The sequence below is a fragment of the Caretta caretta genome, chromosome 1 (genome assembly GCF_965140235.1).
Source record: "Caretta caretta isolate rCarCar2 chromosome 1, rCarCar1.hap1, whole genome shotgun sequence".
Classification (NCBI taxonomy): domain Eukaryota; kingdom Metazoa; phylum Chordata; order Testudines; family Cheloniidae; genus Caretta; species Caretta caretta.
In genome coordinates, this window is record NC_134206.1 from 186643617 (window position 1) to 186651056 (window position 7440).

The 7440-nt window shown below is 46.4% G+C and overlaps 1 non-coding gene across 1 annotated transcript; it reads left to right on the forward strand.

Annotated features, from left to right (window-relative positions):
* The first annotated feature begins 2473 nt into the window (after positions 1 to 2473).
* Positions 2474 to 2567, forward strand: TRNAI-UAU (transfer RNA isoleucine (anticodon UAU)). Its single transcript has 2 exons — positions 2474 to 2511; positions 2532 to 2567. It is a non-coding gene; the product is annotated as a tRNA-Ile (tRNA).
* Positions 2568 to 7440: the final 4873 nt, after the last annotated feature.

Below are 7440 nucleotides of genomic sequence, written 5' to 3' on the forward strand. Positions count from 1 at the left end.
CGGCTTACAGGGTTGGCTTCAGGGAGCTAAAATCAACAAAGGGGGTGGCTTTACATGGAGGAGTATTTCAGGCAGGACTTCACGGAGGGTTCCAATAAGAAATGGTGCACCTAAGTTATTGTTCTTATTGCAACAAGGAGGTTAGTCTGGCCTCTGATTGGTACATGGCTAGATTTAACTCGCTGCACCTTCCCTGTGAGTGACTGCAGTGTGACCTAGAGGAATGAGTCCCCTAGATGGGAGAGGGGGGGAAGCAAATGAGTACAAAACAAATCTGGTCTATTTCTTGTTTTGATCCACTCCATCTATCTTTTACATCTTTGGCTGGCAGCAGACGGTGCAGAAGGACTGCATGCCATCCACATCTCATGGCTGCCCGGCAGAAGATGATGCAATAGGACTGCTAGCAATCCGTATCGCCTGCCTGCTCACCACAAGATGGTTCAATAGGACTGACTGCAGGACTAAAGAGAATGACCTGGTCAAGTCACTCCAAATTTGTCCCTGCGTCCATGTCTGCCCAGGCGCTTCTGGCCGACGTGGCCAGGAGCACCTCGGACATGACGATGACGGCTACCAGTCGTATTGTACCGTCTGCTGCCACAAGGTAAGGGGTTGCTGCTACGGTGTAGCAATGCAGTACCGCGTTTGCCAGTACCCAGGAGACATACGGTGACGGTTACCTGAGCGGGCTCCATGCTTGCTGTGGTATGGCGTCTGCACAGGTAACTCAGGAAAAAAGGCGCGAAACGATTGTCTGCCCTTGCTTTCACAGAGGGAGGGAGGGAACGGGGGCCTGACGATATGTACCCAGAACCACCCGCGACAACGTTTTAGCCCCATCAGACACTGGGATCTCAACCCAGAATTCCAATGGGCAGCGGAGACTGCGGGAACTGTGGGATAGCTACCCACAGTGCAACACTCCAGAAGTCGACTCTAGCCTCGGTACTGTGGAAGCGCTCTGCCGAGTTAATGCACTTAATGCACTTAGAGCATTTTCTGTGGGGACACACACACTCGAATATATAAAACCGATTTCTAAAAAAACGACTTCTATAAATTCAACCTAATTTCGTAGTGTAGACATACCCTTAGTCTAATAAGGTTCAGGATTTAGACTGCAAGCTTACTCTTATATTTTATTTTCTTTGGTAACTATGTCTGACCTCTTGTGCCTATGACTTATGACTTCAAATATTTCCTTCTGTAGTTAATAAATCTGTCTTATGTGTTTTACCTAAAACAGTGTGTGGTTTGGTTCAAGTGCTTGGGAAATCTCAACTCAGTTTACAAAGGCCAGTGTGTGTGCTCACCACGCTGAGGGAGGGACAGACTCGGTAATGAACTTACACTGATCAGGCTTCTGACCAGGGCAAGACAATACAGTCCTGGGGTGCAAGCCTGGGGGCTTGGGAGATTTGCTGGTGCTTTTCTCTGTGTGATTTGTGAGTGTCTCAGGGAGCATTCATGCAATTTAGCTGGGTGTCGGGCTCCACATCCTATTGTACTGAGTGATAACAGCGCCTGAAGGGGTTTGCTGTTGTCACTAGAAAACCCTTGTGAAAGACAGCCAAGGCTTGAGAGATAAGGGGGCATAATGGTACCCCAGTTCCAGGTTGTACCCCAGGGATCCCATCACATCCTATACATTATACAGATAAAACATACAAAAACACTTTTAAAACGCTGAAATAGAAGTGACTGTAAAGACAAATCAGACTGTACAGATATGCCATATATCAAGCTGATAAAACATATCAAATAACTTACCACATGGGTGATTGTATGATAACATCTTGCCTAGTCTAACTAGTTAATGGGATGACACCTGGTTTAGAATCCTTACCATGGCACAGATATTTGTGATGATAAACCTTTACCTCTGTATGTTAATAGTCCAACTGGACCACTGGTCTGTTGACCAAAGATCAAGTTTGCCAGAAGATGCTTACAAGTGGTAATAGCACTGCATGCATCAGAGAGCTCATTTGCCTGCTCTTTTAAATGGTATCAGCTTCTTCTTCAGCATTGTCCTGCTAACAACTCCTTTCTCATCAAGGATGTCTCAGAAGATTTCCTAGGAACGCGCTGTCAGCTGGACAGAGACAGATAATCAGGCACTGGCAGCCATCTGGAGTTACAAGAAGAACCAGTCATAGACAAATGCTGGTAATTCAGGAAAACCCAGTGCACAACTGGACTTTCCAAACAGGGCATCATTCAGACCAACAAACAGTGCCAGTAACAGATGAAGGTCACTTGTTAATGTCCTCAAAGGTTAGGTGCAACAGGTGTTATCAACTCTCACAGTTTGTTGCCAGGATTTTGGCCATTGCTGCAGGCTGTCTCGGTGAGAGAGAGAGAGAAAGAGAAAGAAGTTCTTTGCTCATGTTGATTTTTCAGCTCTACCGAGATGGAAGGGCCTCCTATTGGCTGCCTTCCTTACTTCCCTGGCTCCTGGAGAAGCACAGCTCCAGTGGCGCAATCAGTTAGCGCGCGGTACTTATACAGCAGTACAGAGCAGAGCAATGTCGAGGTTGTGAGTTCGAGCCTCACCTGGAGCACATATTCTTTGGGGGAGGGATAGCTCAGTGGTTTGAGCATTGGCCTGCTAAACCCAGGGTTGTGAGTTCAATCCTTGAGGGGGCCATTTGGGATCTGGGGCAAAAATTGGGGAATTGGTTCTGCTTTGAGCAGGGGGTTGGACTAGATGACCTCCTGAGGTCCCTTCCAACCCTGATATTCTGTGATTCTATGATAGCTGCTGCCTTTGGCAGGCAGAGCTCTCTCCCCAAGACCCACAGAAGTTTCTGGGTAGGGGAAGGAGCAGCCAATACCATTGTCCCAAGAGGGGAGGAAGTTGAGATAACCCAGCAGCTCAGGGAAGCTCGCTTCCTCCTCCCTTGTGGAAAAAAGGAAAAAAAGGGAGGCAGGCAGCTCTTCTCTAGCTAGACAACTCCAGGCCTAGGAGTGAGGGGTGAAGAATTTCTGAAGATGCCCCGCATGCCACCTCAGGTGAGGCGGGGAGGTTAAGAGCTTCCATAGCTACAGGAGGAGACAAGATGCACAGAAACCAAGGGGCAGATCTGGGGCTGAGAGTGCAGAGAAATAATTGGAAATTTGGGGTTTGAAGCCCTCTACACTATTGGGCAGTATCTGAGGCAAGTTTATAATTTTATCTCAATTGCATCTTCTATCCAGAGCTCCTGCAGTGGCCTCCTTCCCACCCCCCAAAATAAGTCACTTTACTTACTGTATACTGAGAGATGACAACAGTAGGTGTCACCCTCCTCCACCCCCACCCCCCACATACATACAAGAGTCTGAAAGCTAACCAAGAATCACAATGGTTTTCTTTTTAAAAAAATCTCATTTTGGGGGGCATTTGAATCATGAGTTTTGAACTTTGGGGGTGGCAGTACTGGATAACACCAAAAGGCCATGACAATGAATGAAGATCAAGGGCTGAAGAAAAAGCTTGTCCATTCTTTGAGGAACCAAACAGCATACCTAGGACTTGCTATTCAATATAGCCTGCCATGTTAAGGGACAAAGAGAGAGGGAATCTTCGTTGCACAACAGATGCCAGGAATGAGGAGTGAATCCAGGATCCCAGAATTGGAAGAGACTGAAGATCTGGATTTGGCAGCAGGGCACTACCTATAGTTTTTTCCTCTATTGGGCCCTGAGGTCTCAGAATTCTTCCCCAAGCACCCATTACTGTTCCATAATGACTATCTGGGCAAGGACATTGAACACTGCAGGTTTACAGCCAACAGCTTTTCTGCTCCAAGCAGATGGAACAAAATGAAATGGGTTTCTGCTGGTACTTCTCCTGGCAGAAAAATTGAGGGACGAATGATGTTCGAAACAAGGCATTGAGGATCACAGCCAGATGTTCCTTTCACAAAGCCCCAGGCTCAGAGGGAAATTGGGGAGAGGAGGGAAGGTGAGGCAAGGTTGGTACTGTATTTGAAATGAGAATTAAGGGTTTCCAATTAAGCTCACAGCCAAGTCACTTTGGAAAGGCTCCAAGCTTAAGAAAAGCTGCATATTCCAAAAGCAAACACCAATGGGCTAAGGCACTTTCATTACATAAACCTGGAGGGTCGGGGGAAGTCTGTATCTGTAGCTTCACAGGAGTTTCATCTTAAACTTCCCCATGAAGGTAGATTTACCTCAAATGAGTTGAGCCCTATAAAGACTTAGTGGCTATTGACTATCTCTGCTGGCTACAGCTTCTGCTGTCTGCCTAAAAAAGAGCACTGCAAATGACAACCTTCTGCTGCAGAGCCATTTACTACGGTCCTACTGGCTGTGTGACAGGTTGGCATGCAACCTATGAGAGGCAACCACAATGAGCACATTGACACAGAACATGGATGCCACAAGTAGGTGATCAGAGACAACAATAACACCTTAGAAGAGGAGCTGAAAAATTGATTCTGTTTAAGCAGAAAGCAAGAAGATTGCTCTTGACAACATTTGAGAGAAGTTGATTATTTTCCTGATCTAATGGATTTCTGGGGAGAGGCTCATATGCCAAGAAGAGTCTGGGATCAGCATATGAGGAGTGCCTTAGATTTTCCAGTTTCTCACTGTAGTTAGTGTTATCACCTTTGACCTAAGCGACTAGTCACAGTTTGGGGCCCTGCAGGTTGTTCCAGTTAGGAGGAGAAATCTATGATGGGTTCAAGAACCTTTAATGCAATCTTGTTCATGTAGAGAGAATGTAGAATGTTCTGTTTCCCTGAACATGGGAGGAGCTAAACAACAGGAGACCGTTTTCTTGCTCACAGACCCAAACCTGACAGTCCCATACTTCCGTTAGCCAGCAACTGACCCAAAATCTCTCTCTCTATGCTTTTTGAGGACCACACACTAAGTACTTGTTCAGGGCACTCCTGATGCTTCCTTGCTGCCTTCTCTCTCAGCTCGTCTGTAGCTTCTTAGAAATCAGATGAGACCAGTGTCAGAGATACCTGCATTTAAGGAAAAAAATTACAAAGCAAAAGGAAAAACAATGAAAAACCTTGTTGTACTTACCTATAATTTTCAGGCAAGTCCCTCAGTACAACTTACCTCCTTCCATGTTTGTGTACTTGTTTGCTCTTAAAAGTTAGGGCAACATAGCTACAGTGCTCAGAAGTGTGAAAAATTCATACCCCTGAGCACCGTAGTTAAGCTTATTTAACCCGCAGTATAAACACAGCTAGATTGATGGCAGAATTCTTCTGTCAACATAGTTTCTGCAGCTCAGAGAAGTGGATTAACTACACAGATAGAAAAACCCTTCTATCACTGTAGGAAGCATTTATACTATGATGCTGCACCACAGCAGCACCTGTAACGTAGACATGCTCTTAGGAGAGGACAGGATTCATATATTTCTCTGACTTCCTAGCTTGTTTTGCCCTAGGCTAGGACTACAACATTACTACATTTCCCAGCAATCCCACTCTCCCGAATCTCAAAAAATAAGGTAGTCCCTAGCTGCTCTGAGACTGCCTTATCTATTTCGAGTTTCCCATATTTTTTTACATACAGGGTCAGAAGCACACATGAGGGATGGTTGGGGGAGGAAAAAAAGGAGAGGGAGTGGCCAGTGTTACTCTCAGAAATTGACTATTTTCTGAAAGTTTTTATCTAGATTGTAACATCCTTCGAGGAAGATGCATTGCTTTCCTTTTGTATTCAAGTTGCACCATAATTAACAGAATACTTCAAAATGGTTTCAGATAACATAGTTACATAGGCCAGTGCTAGACACTGTGGACAAGGCATCATTCTCAAAATATTTTTATCTCTAATGGTTTCCAATAAAAAAGTGGCTTTCAAAACAGTAATGCAGCCTTCTCAAATTGGTTGGCACTTTTAAAAATAGGTAGCAAGTTCACAAATACGTAGATTATAAAGCCAGCTCTGCACAACAGACTTTTATTGCTATAAATATGTTGCTCAGGGTGTGAAAAATCCATAGAACCTGTGTGACATAGTTATACTGACCTAACCCTGAATATAAACAACACTGTGTTGATGGGAAAGCTTCTCCTGTGGCCATAGCTACTGTCTCTCAGGTAGGTGGATTAACTACATCAAGGGGAGAAGTGTTCCTGTTAGCATAGTAGCATCGTCAGTAAAGCCCTGCAGCTGTGCCACTGCAGCGCTGTACATGAAGAGAAGTCCCAAGACCAGAAGGAATCACTGTGATCATCTAGTCTGACCTCCTGCATAACACAAGCTGGAGAACATCCCTGACTTTATTCCTGTTTGACCTAGAAAAAGATCGAATCTTGATTTTAAAAACAGCCTGTGTTGGAGAATCCACCATGACTCTTGTTATGTTTTCCCAATAATTAATTACCCTCACTGTTATAAATGTGTGCCTTATTTCAAGTCTGAATTTGTCAGCTTCAGCTTCTAGCCACTGGATTTTGTTATACCTCTGTTTGCTAGATTGAAGAGCCCATTATCAAGTTTGCATTCCTCGTGTAGGTACTTATAGACTGATCAAGTCACTTCTTTGCCTTCTCTTTGTTCAGGTAAATTGATTGAGCTTCTGGAGTCTCTCACGATAAGACATGTTTGCTAATCATTTACTCATTCTTGAAGCTCTTCTCTGAACTCTTTTCAATTTATCAATTTCCTTCTTGGCTGACACCAGAAATGGACACAGACTTCCAGCAGACTGTCCAGGCACTGCTGTGACCTAGCTTCAAGCAAATGAATCCCTCAGCCCGGGCTCTCGCCCCTTTTGCTTCCCCTGTGCAGTGACCTTTGGGGGGGTAGAGTGACCAGACAGCAAGTGTGAAAAATTGGGACGGGGGTGGGGGGTAATAGGCACCTATATAAGATAAAGTCCCAAATATCGGGACTGTCCCTATAAAATCGGGATATCTGGTCACCTGGGGGGATAGGGCATAGGTGCTGGAACTAGGGGAGCTGCCACAGCCCCTGGCTTGAAGTGTTCCCATCATGCACAGGGTTTACAGTTTGGTTCGATGGCTCTCAGCACCCCCACTATGCAAACCGTACCCCGGGGGCAAAGCAATTCCCACCCACCCCACAGGTGGCGTTCACATGCTCCCTATACCCAACCCAGCAGAGTTGGTGAGGGGCTCCAGGGCTGCGACCACAGCGCAGTCACCCCTGGGCAGGGAAGGGCTGAGGTCTGGGTGCGCCCCCTGCCCAGGGCTGAGAGCGGCACCCAAATCCCGCTGAGAGTTCATGCGCAAATGTCCGGCACTACAACTCCCAGGAGGCAAAGCGAGTGCGTCCCGGATGCGCAGCCGCGATGGGACCCTCTGTGGGCTTGACTAGCGCGGCCATGTTTATGCGGGGCGCGCCCCCACCTTCCCCGCTGCGGCGGCGGCCATCTTTGTGCGGGGCGCTTTTCGCCCTCCGCTCCCGCGGCCTCTTTTTTTTTTTTTCTTCCCC